Raw genomic sequence first — 16,551 nt, 5'->3', positions numbered from 1 at the left:
AATGCAAAACAATGCTATTGTTCTTACAAGAAATCTTTTCTTGGCTTTCAATGTGTGAAAGCATGGAGGAGATTAATGACCCTTTAGTTAAAAGACTCCAGGAGAAAGTATCTGTAAATCATTTGTTGGTTTCTAGGAACATATAGCAAGAAGCTTTCATTACATGTTCTATTTCGATAATATAATAGTACTCCTCTTTTTCTTCAAGCCTTTTCTTCTTTTCAGAGTTGCTAGCCTTATAATCAATGAAGACATGCTAATTACGTTTCTCTCCAACGTGGCCTCTATAGCACAAGCTTTTGTCTACCAAATCACTTCTAATGGGTTTGCTGACCAACAGAGTCATTCCTACAAACAATTTTATACTCCTAAAGAATTGTATCTCTAGTTTTTTCATTTGAGTTGCAGAAATAAAAATGTACAAAAATGACTTCAAATGTTTTGTTACCTGTATAGCACATTTCCCTGGTCATCCTTCTCTCTTCAAATTAGGAAATAACTGTCTTCCAAATCTGAAAAACAAATTCATTAGGCAATTTATCCTTCACTTTAAAATAACTGCTTTTTACCCCCTTCCTATATCTGTTTTCACCTCTTTGTGTTAACTGATTTTCTTGGCAGTGCATAGATTATTAAATTTGGCTGGTAACATTTTTGGCTATTCAAAACAGATCTCAAATATTATTGGCACTCAATGATTAATTATTAAATAAAGACTATATATAGTACAGGGCAAGTCAGAAAATAATAAGCATATAGAGAAGCCATATATAATGAATGTCAACACCATGGATAAAAACCTCACCATATTATATAGGGAGTGGATACAGTTATGGTTATTTTTAAGTTAAAATTAAAAAAGGAGCAAAAACGTCCATGAAGAAATAAGAATGTACGAAGAAATAGATAAGAGAACTGCAAAGAAGGAGATGCAAATTAATAACTTTGTTTTTTTAATTAATAACTTCTATTGGGGCGCCTGGGTGGCTCAGTTGGTTGAACATCCAACTTCCACTCATGTCGTGATCTCCCAGTTTGTGAGTTCGAGCACAGTGTTGGGCTCTGTGCTGATACTTCAGAGCCTGGAGCCTGCTTCGAATAATGTGTCTCCCTCTCTCTGGTCCCTCCTCTGCTCACGCTCTGTCTCTGTCTCTCTCAAAAATAAACAAACATTTAAAAAAATTAAAAGTTTAAAAAATATTTAAAAAATTAAATAAAACAGACCAATGAATAACTTCTACTTAGAGAAAATATAGTCTGTGTTCCAGTAACACTAATTTTATGTATTTTTTTTACTAAAGTAAACTGCCTAATCTGAAATTCAAAAGTTATGTGTTCCCAAATTATTCATCATGTTACTGTATCATGTACTTCACTTACTCAAAAATAAAGAAAAAAAAGGAAGACACAGGTCATGATGATAGAGTAATATGTTACATGTCAAAATTATTTCCTTTTCTCTTTTTTTCTATGAAGTTCTCTAAAATTTCTGGTGCTACAGAGAATAGTTAAATATATTTTAAATGTATTTGATGTAAAATTACAACATATTCTGTTTTTACAAGTTTTTAAGCAATCAAAGACACTTTGAATTTAGCAATGTATCATTCAGATTAGCATTTTGATAAAAGAGATACAAAGTATTTAATATAAAATCTCTATTTTTATATTTTCTTTGAGGAATACTTTTTTTCTATACATAAATGATAACTTTGAAATATGTTATTTTATTTTTACTAATCATTCTGCTCAGTAATCATGAATTGCTTAGCATAATGCTTGGCACAACTAAGTGAAAGATATATTGGTAATAAATTCGCAGCAAAGACAGAGAAATTATTTAGTGCTTGATTCTGATTCAGCATGTTATAAACACCCAAGGCAAAAATATCCTCATTATATAATTAGAATAATACATTTTATTTTGGCAGAAGGTTGGATCAGGGATAAATAGACTTGTATAGTATCTCTATAGGTAATTCACTCTGGGGCACTTGGGTGGCTAAGTTTGTTTAGTGTCCAACTCTTGATCTTGGCTCAGGTCATGATCCTAGGGTCATGGGATTGAGCTCCACATTGGGCTCACACTGAGCATGGAACCTCCTTAAGATTCACACTATTTCTCCCTCTGTCCCTCTCCCCTGCTCATGCTCTCTTTCTCTCTCTCTCTCAAAAATAAATAAAGAAAAATTCTGGGGGTGCCTAGGTAGCTCAGTTGGTTGAACATCTGACTTCAGCTCAGGTCATGATTTCACAGCTTGTTAGATCGAGCCCTGCATTGGGCTCTGTGCTGATGGAGCACAGGCCTGGAGCCTGCTTCAGACCCTGTGTCTTCCTCCCTCTCTGCCCCTCCCCTGCTCATGCTCTGTCTCTGTCTCTCTCTCTCTCAAAAGTAAATAAACATTAAAAAAATTTTTAAAAATTCTATGACCTCATATTCTTTACTAATATATACATTTTTCAAGCAATGGAGAGGACTTAAAGAATACTTTTACTTTAACAGTGGTTATGTTATCTAAATAGTTTACTACATTTAGCAAAGCTTTTTTAACAGTGGCTGTTTTTAATGTTTATTTATTCATTTTTGAGAGTGGGGAGGGGCAGAAAGACAGACAGAGAGAGAGAGAGAGAGAGAGAGAAAGAGAGAGAGAGAATCCCAAGGCAGCTCCACAGTGTCAGCGCAGAGCCCGAGACAGGGCTTGAACTCACAAACCCTGACTGAGATCAAGACCTAAGTCAAAATCAAGAGCCAGATAGATGCTCAATGGACTGAGCCACCCAGGTGCCCCGAGGAAAGCATTTGTTAAAACAGAGAATCAAAAGACGACTTTGATGATAATAAATACAATTTTCAAATCTTTTAATTTAATTTAATTTAGTTTTTTCTATATGGGATGCCTGTTGGCAGAAGCTTGGACACGGTCAGGGTGGTTGGGAGTGTGGGATTTTCCATGAATGTAAACAGGGCAAAAAGAAGGTCAACAAGATGTAGCTGGAGCCTGCAAAGTGTGTTATGTGGCTCCGGGCATGTGGGGGGAGAGTAAGTATGAGTCCTCATGGAGGGCAGGGAAAGGATAGGCTGGGATGCTTTGAGCGCCATAGTGGCTCAGAGAATGGAGGAATCAGACCTGAGGCTTTGCCTCCACGACCACTCTTTCCAGAGGAAGGCCCATCTCCCAGGATCTTGGGAATTCTACAGGATGGTGGTACATCCTACAACGAGAAACACCTGGGTGACCAAACACCAGACTCCTTGTGTCAGACACATTTGTAACAAGTCTGGCTCATGTCACCTCTCCAGAAAACTCCAGTCTTCGTCACACCTAGCCCCCTTACCCACCTCTAGAGTCCCAATGCAGGGAAGCCTCTCTGTAGGGCATATGTGTGGGAAGAAATAGTTACTATGATTTTATATATGGCATGTGAGCCCTTCATGAAAAACTACCATTTCTGTTTCCACTTTAAAATGTCCAACATAATCTAAACGAATGGCTGGAATACCATCTATTCTTGTCAAGTATATACATAACGAATCAACAAGTTCTTGATTCTCCTTTTTTTTTTTTTTAATGTTTATTCACTTTTGAGAGAGACAGAGACAGAGCTTGAGCAGGGGAGGGGCAGAGAGAGAGAGAGACAGAATCCGAAGCAGGCTCCAGGCTCTCGAACTGTCAGCACAGAGCCCAACGTGGGGCTCAGACTCATAGACCATGAGATCGTAATCTGAGCCAAAGTCAGGCACCCAACTGACCGAACCACCCATGCGCCCCAGTTCTTGATTATTCTTAATGGGCATTTTCGTGTTTGTCACTAACATCGCCATGTTTCCTGAGAAAAAATGCAGGCTAGAAAGTACTTGAAATTGCTCAAGAATTTAAGAGACGATAAGCCTTTTCTAGCCACATTATGTTGTTTATCATCATAAAACCTCCTGAGTATTTAAGGCAAATGTCTACGTGTTGGTCATGCTTGCTTCATGATATACACTCATAGGTTTTATTGCCCTATTTTGACAGTTGGCTTGCTCTAAGGTATAACGTAGCTGAATCAGAACTTTGTTTCTCGTCTCTTCTGGGGTCTGGTTTAACACAAAATGGAACATTAAGTCAAAATAAATTTCAATATAAGTCTAGAATTATGACAGCTAGGCTTTCTTGTGCGGTGGATTTCAGAGAAAAAAAGCGCAGGAGATTCTAGCATACTGAAATGTCCAAAGCTATCTTTTGGCCAGAAGAGAAGTGATTAAAAAAAATTCTTTGTGAGGATGGGCTTTTATTTTCAATACATATTTCTTAATAGGTTTTTTTTCAGAGAATTTCAGAGCTTGATGCAGAAAGACACCTGCTATACCATCTGCAGTAAAACTCTTGCTGCTTCCCTTCCTGAGAATGGATTCACTTATTGACCAGGGCCAGGGAATTAAGTTTAAAAGGCTAAATTAAAAAGGTATATAATTTATTGCTACCACTTCCAAAAAAGAAAGTGTGAAATTAATGGTAACGTGCCAAATTTTGAAAGCCAATTATGAGCAAAGAATTTCGAATTCAGAGATGGATGATGCACAGCTCTTTGCTTCCAGAAAATACTTTCTGGTGGAGAAGACAAATACTTCCATAATCAATTAAGACCAAATGTGAAAAACTATAAGAACATGGTTATACGCAATAGACTAGGAAAGCACAAGGAAGACAGTGACTAATTTTGACTGAAAGAATGGGAAACTCTAAGAGATGGAGACTGAAATAGACTTTAACGAGTGAATTCAAGGGGACCTTCCATTGTTTGAGGATAGAGAAGAAATTCAAGGTATAGGAAATTAGTAACCTGAAAAAGATAGGAAGGGTCTTCCTTATTTTAAATTTTAAAGAGTCAGAATTTTATATTTTGAAAAAGACACTGGACTTCATTTATTTTATGAGTCTTGAAATCACATTTCTTGTTACTCTAAATATAGATGTGTTTCTAGGAGGTGCAGATAGAGGAAAGAATATTTTGCTGCAAAAATTAAATTTTGGTGCTGGAAGTCCTTTCTAACTGCTCAATTTCACTGAAAAGGAAATAGCTGCTTGGAAGAGGCATTGATATCCACTTTGTCAGAAATAATTTTGCCTAGAAAATAAGATTCAGGAGTCCTGATTTGTATTCCAATAAACTACCTTACCTTACTATTACCACCCATCTTTTCATCTAGAAGGATTGAGCCAATCTTTGAAAATTAAAAATAGAGCAACTGAGTTGTGATAGTAACAGACTTTCATTTTTTTGTCCAATCAATTAGTTTAACATGTGATTAATGAGCCTCTACAGTATGGTAGGCATGAGAATTACAAGAGGAATTACAAGAGGAAACAGTCTTTGCATGAAGTGCATATTCTGTAAGAGGAATTTCTAACAACTTACTAATGTTTACATTATCATCATAATCATCAACACAAATGGCATAAATGTGTAATATATGCAATTAAGAGAAAATACAGGAAAGTAATTAAAAATGTATGTTCCAGTACTAAACTGTCAGTGTTTAAATATAGTATCTACTCTTAAATAGCTGAATGACCACATGCAAGTTATTTAACCTCTCTGTGCCTCAATTTCCTCTTTTGTAAAATTAAGTAACTATAATACTGAGTTCATAATGTTGTTGTGAAGCATTAAATGAGATAATACATGAAACACTGAAATTTACCTAAGATTCATTATTATTTTCTTTGTCACAGTCTTTTTTAAAATTTATTTTTGTTGTTATATGCCTTTTCTAGTCCTTTATTTTTAGTTCCTTTAATTAAAGAGGTAAAATAGAGAAAAAATACAGATATTTAAAGTGTACAACTTGATAAATTTTGCTCTAAGTATATACCAATGGAAAATTTTACTACAATAAAACATTGAATACCCCCTGAATCTATCACCCCTAAAAGTCTCCTCATGTAATTTATAATCCCTCCATACTTTTCCTCCCATCCCCTACCTGTTCCTAGGCAACCACTAGAGATTACGTTTGCATTTTCTCGATTTTTATGTAAATGGTACCATGCAGATGTTCTCCTTTTGTATGACTCCTTTCATTCAGCCTAATTATGTTGAGGTTCATTTATGTTGTTGCATGTAGCTGTCTGCTCCTCTATATTGCTAGAAGTATTTTATTATACCAATTATGCCAAAATTTGTTTATCCATTCACCTGTTGATAGGCAATTCTGCTGTCTACAGTTTTTGGCTAATGCAAATAAAGTTGCAATGAACATTCATATAACAGTCTTTGTAAGTACATAATGATATTGTACAACTTTTCATGAGCTTATTTGCCATCCTCAGTCTTTTTTTATGAAGTGTCTCATCTAAACTTTTGCTTATTTTTTTATTGAGTTTTTTTTCTTTTTCAGATTTAGGAGTTCTTTACATATTCTGGATACAATTTTTTTATGGTTTGCAAATAGTTTTCCCAGCATGTGGCTTCTCTTCATTCTCTTGGGAATGCCTTTCGAAGAGTAGGCATTTAAAATTTTGATGCAGTCCAATTTATTAACATTTTTCCTTTATGAAATAAGATTTTTGTGTCAGCCTTAAGAAATCCAGAGTCATAAATAATTTTTCTCTACTTTTATTGATCTTACTTTTAGGTTATACATTTAGATCCTTATTGAGTTAATCATTTTTTATATTTAAGGTATAGATCAAATTTCACTTTTCTCTGCAGGTAGATATCCTCTTTTTAAATTACCATTTGTTGAAAAGACTGTTCTTACTCCACTGAATTCTTTTGCATGTTCATTAAAAATCAATTATCCTTTTCTGTTTGGGTGTATTTCTAAACTATATATTCTGTTCCCATGAGACCAGTATAACACTGTGTCAAAAGTAGTTTTAGAAAGTCTTGAAATAAGGTATTATTAGTCTTCCATATTTGTACTTTTCCTAAGTTGTTTTGACTATACTAGGCTCTCTGCATTTCCATATGGAATTTAGAATCATTGAAAAAATGATTCTACATTCATTGTCAAAAATTGTAAAAATTTTGACAATTTTTACAAAACAAACAGACAAAAAGCACTTCTGGGATTTTTATTTGATTAGATAAAATCTATAGATCAATATTGAGATAATTTATACCTTGATATCAAGTGACCTTACACATGACCACAGTTTATCACTCCATTAATTTAGATGTTCTTTATTTTTTTTTTCAAAAATGATTTTAGTACTCACACTATCTGTCTTGTGCATATTTAATCAAATTTATTCTGAAGGATTACATATTTTGTGATACTATCTGTATGGTTTATTTTTATTTCAATTTCTGAATAAGTCACCAGTACATAGAAATACAATTGATATTTTTGTCTACTGATCTAGGCAGACTTGCCTACTGATACTCAGCAGACTTACTACATTGACTTTCTTTGTGGTGGTTTTGTTTGTTTGTTTGTTTGTTTGTATGTGAGTTTTACAAAATTTTCTACATAAATGACCATGTCTTCTAGGAACAGAGTTTTATTGCTTCTTCTCTGTTCTGGATAACTTTTATTGCCCTTTTTGGCTTATTTCACTGCCTAAAATCTCATAATTTGAGATTTTGATAATGTTGACTAGAAATGAGGATCTTAGGAGGAAAGCATTCAGTGTTTCACCACTCAGTTTGCTATTAATACTACCAGGCTTTTTATAGATGTACGTTATAAAATTGAGGAAATTCCCTTCTCTTTCATTGTTTATTTTGTCAAATGATTTTGTACATCTACTGCGATGTTTATATGTTTTCTGTTTTCCTTTTTAGTGTTAATATGGTAGGTTTTATTAGTTGATTTTTGGATTTTAAGCCATCCTTGAATTTTAAGCCAGGGTTGAGATAAACCCCTATGATACACTGTTGGGTTCAACTTAATGAAACTTTAAAGATTTTTGTATCTATGTTCTGCAGCTTTCTTTTCTTGTAACATCTTTGTCTGCCTGGGAGGTATTCTCTCCTCATCAATTATCTGGGAATATGTGAAGTATTTTGATGTAGTTCTTTATTAAGTATTTCATAGAATTCATTAGTAAAGCCATTGAGGGCTGGGCTTTTGTTCTCATCTGTTTACCTTTTTAATCTTCACTGTAAACTCCATTAAGGAATATGTTCCTTTCATCTACGTTGTCAAGTTCATTTCATCTACATTGTCATTCATATACCATGAATTTATTAATAATATTCTCTGTTTATCCTTTAATGTCGGCAGAATCTCTGGTGATGTCAACTCTCATTTTTCACATTGGTAATTTCTGTCTTTTCTTCTTTTTTTCCCCTTGATCTGACAATCTATAGGTTTATCAATTCTGTTATCCTAAAAATTACTTTTAGATTATATCACTCTTTTTATTGCTTTTACATTATCTATTACATTATTTTTCACTTTAATATTTAATATGTCTTTTTCTCTGCTTACTTTGGATTCAGTTTACTCTTTGCTAGTTTCATAGGATGGAAACTGAGATGATTGATTTGAAAATATTTTTCTTTTGTAATGTAGGCACTACTGTTATACATTTCTTTAGTACTGCTTCAGCGGGCATTTGAAAATTAGGATTTTCTTTTCATTTTAATTCTCTTGAAATATTGTGCAATTTTCATTTTGTTTCTCTTTTGATTTTTGGGCTACTTAGAAATGTGTTTCATTTCCAAGTATTTGTGAATTTTATACATATCTTTCTTTTATTGACTTCAAACTAAATTCAACTGTGGTCAGAGAATATGTTTGCATGCTTTAAATCATTTTAAATTAGTTGACACTGTTTTATGGTCTATCTTGGTAAATATTCCATGTGCACTTGAAAAGAATGTTTTCTGTTTTCATTTTTGTTTGAGTGGGCAATTAACTTCTGTTGAAATGTGTGATCCAGAGTTTTCTGATCCCAAATCTTTGCTTTAAAATTTCCCAAACTATTTTTATATATAAAATACTATAAATAAATATATAACATATTTTTTCTATTAATATCATGTATGAATATATAACTATAATTTATCTCTATATAAGTAATCTATAGATCTATAATTATATATATATACACATACATATATATAGGAGTATATAATATATATATATATAAGTAATCTATATCTATATATCTATAAGTATAGATATATCTTATGGGTATAGATCTATAGTTAGAAAAATATGAATACATATGAACTTAATTATTTTCACAGCATGAGATTCTTCCAGTGTGCAATCTTAAGACATGAAGTTTTCTTCAGTTGGTAACTATCACAGGAAAAGTTTTCTTTCATTATTGTCTTTAAAGATGTATAATATAGCAATTTCAAGAGAAACATTCTGCCATATCATTGAGAGTTGTATTTCCTTAGAATAATGAACAATCTTAACTTGGCTTGTGGATCATTACTTCTTTCTTGATATTGCTAGAATTCTAGTATTTTGAACTATGGCTGTCATATAGCAGATCTATGCATTTTGTAATGTGACCCTGGATAATTAGTTTTACCTTGTCTTACACAGAGAGGCATTTGATCTTGTATAACCTAAATGAGTTTTCTGTGTTCTTCCTTGAGACATCTGGAGAAATATTTTTCCCTTCCCTGGATTTCTAGAATACTTAGAATTTTATTTAACTTTGGAATAATGGGTAATACCCTGCCACCCTTTATCATCGGTGTACATGAAAGATTTGGTTTTCTCAGCACACACTGAAATTTCTTGTTCTGTTCACAGAACATTTGATATAGAGAGACTGCTGGCTCCTTTACAAAATATATCCTTTTCCTATTTCCTAATGAGAACTCTCACTTTGTTCTAACTCTAATTTCCCTAGCAAAAAAAAAAAAAAAAAAAGTCTACATTTTCTACCCTTCCTTCATCTTTTCAACATTTTCTCCTCTTCCTGCACAAAATGGAAACAATATGTCTGTTGATAAAGCTGCCACCCCACACATCCATAAGGAAATGACCAAGTACATGCTAAGACTTTAGATCTGATGTCTTAGGGCCTCTGAAACAATGATATTTTCTGCCTCATCTTTATTTCTACTTGAAAATAGTAACACACCATGTTATTTTTCTATCATTATTTAGTTTTTCTTTAAATGCAACTGAACTTATTACTTCATGACCATGGCAGATATTATAAAGTTTCCTATTACGCTGGTTCCATATGACATATGATACATTTTATGTTGAATATTTTGATTGCTGTCATTCTTGGTTATCTAGCTTAAACACGAGAGACAATTGAGGAAGTTGAGGGGAAAATAAACAATCTGGCTGTTATTATCAAAGGCTTGATATCAAATATCAAGGCTCTGCCTGTGTTGCTCTGAAACACTTTGTGGGAATTTGAACTTCAGGCTGACATCTAAAACACTACAGTTATTCTAGCCTGTATGTATTCACACTCAATTTACAAAAGAAAGGCCAAAAATCATTTCTAAAGCTTTTCTTCAAAGAGAGAAGGGAAGGTCCTTTGTAAATCTTCTATAGTACTAATTTATGTATCCACAGGATTTCCAAGAAGTGATTGGTTTAAGTCTGCCCCGTTCTAAATGAATCTCTAGCGACAGAATTGGATTATTTACACTGGCTAGTTCAGGTAAGTGGATTTAAACTTATTTGGTGACCAACCTCTTCAAGCAAAAACAGGCATTTACATTGTAAATCATTAGGCATATATGTACATAACACAGCACAAACATGCTGCTGAACCAATTTTTCAGATAATAAGATTCTCACATTTTATTTTATGTAAATGACAACTACCGCACTATAAGTAGATTTGACAACCTACAAGTGGATTTGATTGTAAAATGAAGGCTTAGGCCAATTAGTTTCTAATCATATGGACAATATTACCAACTGCATTGTGATAATATAGTATAATAGAGTGGGAAAAGAATTAAAATACTGCCATATCCATATTTGTCCTCAATACCCTCAAAATACCACAATGTCACAAACTCAAATATTTTTGTTTATTGACTCTAGGAGTTCATAAAAGTCCCTCAGAGTTCACAGAGCATGGGACCCTCATTATATTGTTCTAGAGAAAGGGAAAAAAAAATCTTTGATAGGAAAGGTGCCTGGTGGGTTATTTTAATTACAGGTTTACTATTTGTAGAAATTTCCATGATAATATATCTGTCAGAAGGTTTATGTCCAATGAAGGCTGTGATCAGCTTGTCTTAAATTTTAGAAATCTAACTAAAAAATAAGAAGAATTTGTTATCTACTTTAAAATGTAGTCTTACTTCTTTTGAAGCTTATTGATTTTCTCATGTATATAATAGAAGAAATGTTATTGAATAGTATGGAAATAAAGATGGAAACTTATATGTTTGCCCTTTTAATTTTGGGATGGTTGTATCATGCACAGTCACTGAATATTGCAGGCATTGACTGAAGGAATTTGGAATAGAAATTAATGGTAACAGAACTTTTTTTTCTCAGTTTTTTTTCTTTTAGCTGAAATAATTTATTTGTTATATTTATTCTGGCAGCATTTTCCTAAAATCCAGTAAGCAACAAAGAGTTAGATGAGTTGAGCTCATTATTTAAATAAGCATTGATAATTTTAGGGTCCCTTCTCCATTTTACACTTTTTTTTTGCATTTTTATATACAAGAAAGTCTGTTCTTTGTTTTGTGTGAGAAAAGGAAAAGCTGGTTACACTGTGGTAATAAACAAGTCCACGATCTCAGCAAATACTTAAATTTTTTTCTCATGTTGCATCATTACTGCCTCTAGTCAGCTCATCTTTCGGATTCTAGGATTAGGCTGGCTATCTGACATATTGCAAGTTGCTATTATAAAGAGAAAGGCAGGATGTGGTGAGTCATGCACTAATTCTTAAAACTTTATGCCAAAGTAATAACTCTCTCTTCCATTCATGTTTAAGACACTGAGTCACATAACCCTAATCCAAGGGTTAGTGAGAGCCACCGTACATGGTCCCATAGGGAAAATTTGAAATATTTGGCATTCTGTACTAATGTCTACTTCTTGTCTTTAAGAAAAAAAAATAAAAAAATTTTAGTCAAAATGGCTATACACACTGCAAAATTAGACATATGTGATCCTTGTAGTAATAGACTCTTGGAGCAATTGGAATAATAGATAAATTATTCTGAGTAGGGTTATTTCAGAAGGCTCTATGGATATGACATATAAACTATACCCACAGGGACAGGAAGTAACTGCAGAGGTATGTGAGTAGTCTGTGCTGAGGATAGTACATAATCATTGCAGCATGAAGGACAGATTTGAGCAGGGTGAAAACAGAAGAAATAAACTGTGAGAAGCCAAATGGCAATAGTTAAGATGAAGGGCAATGAAATAAATAGAAAGTATAACATGTAAGATTGACTGAATTTGGGGTATAGTAGATGGACAAGTAAGCAAGGGACAAGAATTTCATTGATAAATGTGTGGGTATAGCTTAGGGAAGTGATTCAGAAACAGAGTTATATGGAACCCTAGATCAGTGACATGGTAATTGTTATACTAAGAAAAAAAAGTTACCCATAGTCAAATGACATTGGAAAATATTTCACTGGGAGGGCTCCTGGGTAGCTCAGTTGGTTAAGAGTCTAACTTCCACTCAGGTCATGATCTCATGATCCGTGAATTCGAGCCCCGCGTCAGGACCTGTGCTGCCAGCTCAGGGCCTGGAACCTTCTTCAGGTTCTGTGTCTCCCTCTCTCTCTGTCCCTTCCCTGCTCATGCTCTGTCTCTCTCTGTCTCTCAAAAAGTGAATAAACATTAAAAAAATTTTTTTAAAGAAAAGGATAATATTTCACTGAATGCCTGGCTATCTCAGTCAGTCAGGTATCTGACTTTGTATGGGGTCATGATCTCACAGTTGGTGGGTTCCAGCTCCACACATCAGGCTCTCTGCCATCAGCATGCAGCCCGCCTCACATCCTCTGTACCATTTCTCTCGGCCCCTCACTGCTTGTTCTCTTTCAAAACGGGTAAATAAACTTTCCTAAAAGAAGAAAATATTTCGCCTATGTGGTTCCCCCTTATAATTTCACCGCATATATTTGCCTATTAAAGTCATGGGAGTTCCTCCAATAAAGAAACGTGTTTTATTCAATATTCCAAACTTGATAATATTTTTTTTATAAACATCTGCTAACAGCCCATAATCACAATGAAAACAGTTTAGAGGTTCTGATTAGTACTGAATGCGAGTTGCACTTCCTGCTATGTTACTAGGAGTACTTTGCTTAATATAGTTATACCAATGAAATATCAATATCCAAGGGAGAAAGAAGAACATTAAAGATGTGAATATACACCACAGTCTTTATTAATTCATAAGTTACTTCAGGATATTGCAAAGTTTCAGAGTTCTTATCATGTGCTATTATTTTAAAAGTAGAAAAATCACAAAATTACTTTTAATCTTATTAATCTTACTATATGTCCTGGAAAAAGTATGTTAAAATAGGCTTCTAAAATCAGCCTGCTTCTTTGTCATTTTTGTTGACAAAAATGAAGAAAAACTTTGGTATTATGGATTTTGACATTGATTTTTAAATATTTATTTAATTATTTAGTAAGTAAGTATTCACTATTTCCAATGTAGGGCTCAAACCCACAACTGCGAGATCAAGAGTCATATGCTCCACTGACTGAGTCAGCCAGGCACCCCTGATTTTGACATTACTTTTTAATATCCAACTATATTTATACAGATATATTTAAGCTCTATCATAAGAAAACACGAATAACTTTGGATCTTTCAAATTCAATAATTTTTCTTCTTCCTCCTTCTGATTGTTGTTTATGAATGTGACAGACTGAATTCTGTTCCTAACTGTCAAGATTTCAGTTGTCTGCAAAAATAAAAAACTATTTTAATTATCAAAAGTAAGAAAAATCTCTGGTACTTTTTCTGATCCAGTCTTGGATATATTAGGTGATCTAATACAGGTTGAATGATTAATTTATTCCCTCACAAATGAGTATACAGGTGTTGAAGTATAGAAGAGAATCATTTTATTTTCAAATCCATTCTATGCTATGTTATAAAAGGTAAATCTATATTAATGTGAATAGAATCTATTCTTGCGGTCATGTATATGATTATGTACACATATGCACTGAATATATTGGCTCAAAATGGGATTATATTTGATACACAAATTCATAATTAACTTATTTATGACAAGAGCACATTTATCACACATTCATCAGAAAGATAATAAATTAACAAATCCAACTACACCTATATTAATTCTTCTCGTTACTCAAAACTTTCTTTTTGCAAATTTCCTTGGCCCTTCATCAATTACTACTTTGTATTTATTAACTGATGTTCATGTTGATTCAACCTCTGCCCCTTGTGGTCATGCACTGAGTCTCTATGTTTCTGTTTCAATATTCCATTAGATATACTTTCCCAGTACTAATGATTCTCATAGTCGCAATGTGGTCAATGTAAGACTTTGTAGACTGAAACCTCCTTCTGCTCATTGCCTTCCCTTCTACTCCCAGTACTAGCATATACATTTTAATTCTTTTCTTTCATTTCATAATTTTAAGTGCCCAGCGAATATTTTGTAATACTCTAAAGAATACTGTGACTGAGTGTAAATGACCCTTGGGGGAAAAACATCAAATATAATTGCTATGTAAATTAGATGATAAAGAGTGTTTCTACGTATCTGAAAAGTTGTTTGGGGTACCAGATGATAGTGATGTTTCTTTTTCATATCTTTTATCATTTAGTACTCCTCTGGAGCCAAGTATTACTTTGTTTGCTAGACTCTGACCCAATAAAATAGAGTTCAAGTGAAAGAACTGAAGAATTATTTAGGAAACAATATGGGTGTATACATTTGCACTCAAACACACACACACACACACACACACACACACACACACACACACCCCACGTAAAACTATAATTTAAAGCATGCTCTCTTGAAAGTAAAATGGTGAGATCTAAAATATAATACTTTGTACCACAAAGATACCAGTTTTGAGCATCTAATTAGCCTTCTAATTTTGAACTTACTGTAATTGGGTCTCCTCTGTTATGAGAATTGAAATTGAAAACAAGTGTGTATTTCTTACATTTATATTTCTAAGTTGTCAAGCATAATTGTTTTTTTTATTTCTTCAGGTAATTGACTTGTAATTTTTATGTTATTGCTATATATTTCTGCCTTGGAATCTCTTTATAATCCATATCTCCTGCAAATTCTTCATTTCAAGGACTATAGAATGCTTTACAACATGTACTCACTTATATAGCTTCACAGAAATGGTATTGTCTAAAAAGGAGTAACTTTGTAAATCAACTAATAAAACATTTTAGCACATTTTCTTATGGTCTACAACCCTTTATTATAAACTCACTACAAAATTATAGAGTATCTGGAAATAAAAACAGAGAATATGTAATCATTTTAGTTTCTTGAGATGTTTATATATGTTTACATTGGTATGTGTATAATTTAAATTGTTTTACATTTTCAAAAATAACACTTTGAAGGAACTAGCAAGTCTGAGAAAGGATGTTTATTCCCTGAAGATCAAAACTGAAAAATAAAACTTTCCTGAAGTTTGTGGATTTATTTAAGTTTGCCTAAGATTTCTTTACGTATCAGATTGAATATGATTTATAATTATATTTTTAGTAATATAGAACAGTGGAGATTTGGTTGGTTCATGCTACCAAATTGCAGATAAAGAAGGTAATTTGATACCGCAATATTTGACTAATAATGAGTGAATGGGAGCCTGAAAAACAAAGTTTCTAGAAAGGAAACCTTGGTCATGGTAGGAAAGGGTATGTTACAGGAAAAACAAAATCTTATTAGGTTCATTCTACAACAACATTCACTGTTTCTCACTCACCCAACTATCCCATGCATGTTTGGCTGGTTTAGCTCCACAAAACCATGAAGCATCCAGGACAATGAAGGCGACATTTCCTTTTGTGTTAATCCATTATCTGTAAAGATGAGGTCTCTGTATCAGGGAAAGAGAGAGAGAAAGAGTCTCATAAATGATTGAGTCTAGAAGTAAAAGTATATCACTCTGCTTATACCGCTATGACAAGAGTAAGTATGTTGTAATGCTCTGCCTTAATGAAAAGTGTTAGGAAATTTACTTTTCCCTGGGAGTCCAAAAGGAGGGCCAGATGGAGATGGGCACTAATTGTATCTACCATAGACAAATATTCAGTTCACCCCTGAACAACACAGGTTTGAAATGTGTGGGTTCATTTATATGAGGATTTTTTTACAGTACTATAAATTATTTTCTCTTCCTTATGACTTTCTGAATATATTTCTTTTCTCTAGCTTACCTTAATGTAAGGATATAGTATATAATACATATGTTATACACTATATAATATATACTATATGTATAATAACATACAAAATATGTGTTATTCAACTGTTTATTTTATAGGTACGACTTCCAGTCAATAAGTAGTCTATTAGTAGTTAGATTTTTGGGAAGTCAAAAGTTATATGTGGGTTTTTGACTGTGCAGAGGGTCAGAGTCTCTAATCACCATGTTGTTCAAAAGCATTCTCATCA

At 33.2% G+C, this 16,551-nt stretch overlaps 1 long non-coding RNA gene across 1 annotated transcript in view; it reads right to left on the bottom strand.

The window, feature by feature from the left end:
- The window catches only part of LOC123379214, a 61,240-nt gene extending 45,258 nt beyond the window's left edge, over positions 1-15,982 (bottom strand). Inside the window, exons 1-2 of the long non-coding RNA XR_006583429.1 lie at positions 15,860-15,982; positions 449-512 (exon numbers count right to left, since the gene is read on the bottom strand). This is a non-coding gene — a long non-coding RNA (uncharacterized LOC123379214). The remainder of the gene's footprint in view (positions 1-448; positions 513-15,859) is intronic.
- Between the last annotated feature and the right edge of the window lie 569 nt (positions 15,983-16,551).

Source organism: Felis catus, chromosome A1 (genome assembly GCF_018350175.1).
Source record: "Felis catus isolate Fca126 chromosome A1, F.catus_Fca126_mat1.0, whole genome shotgun sequence".
Taxonomy (NCBI): domain Eukaryota; kingdom Metazoa; phylum Chordata; class Mammalia; order Carnivora; family Felidae; genus Felis; species Felis catus.
This window is presented reverse-complemented; position numbering and strand designations above follow the sequence as displayed.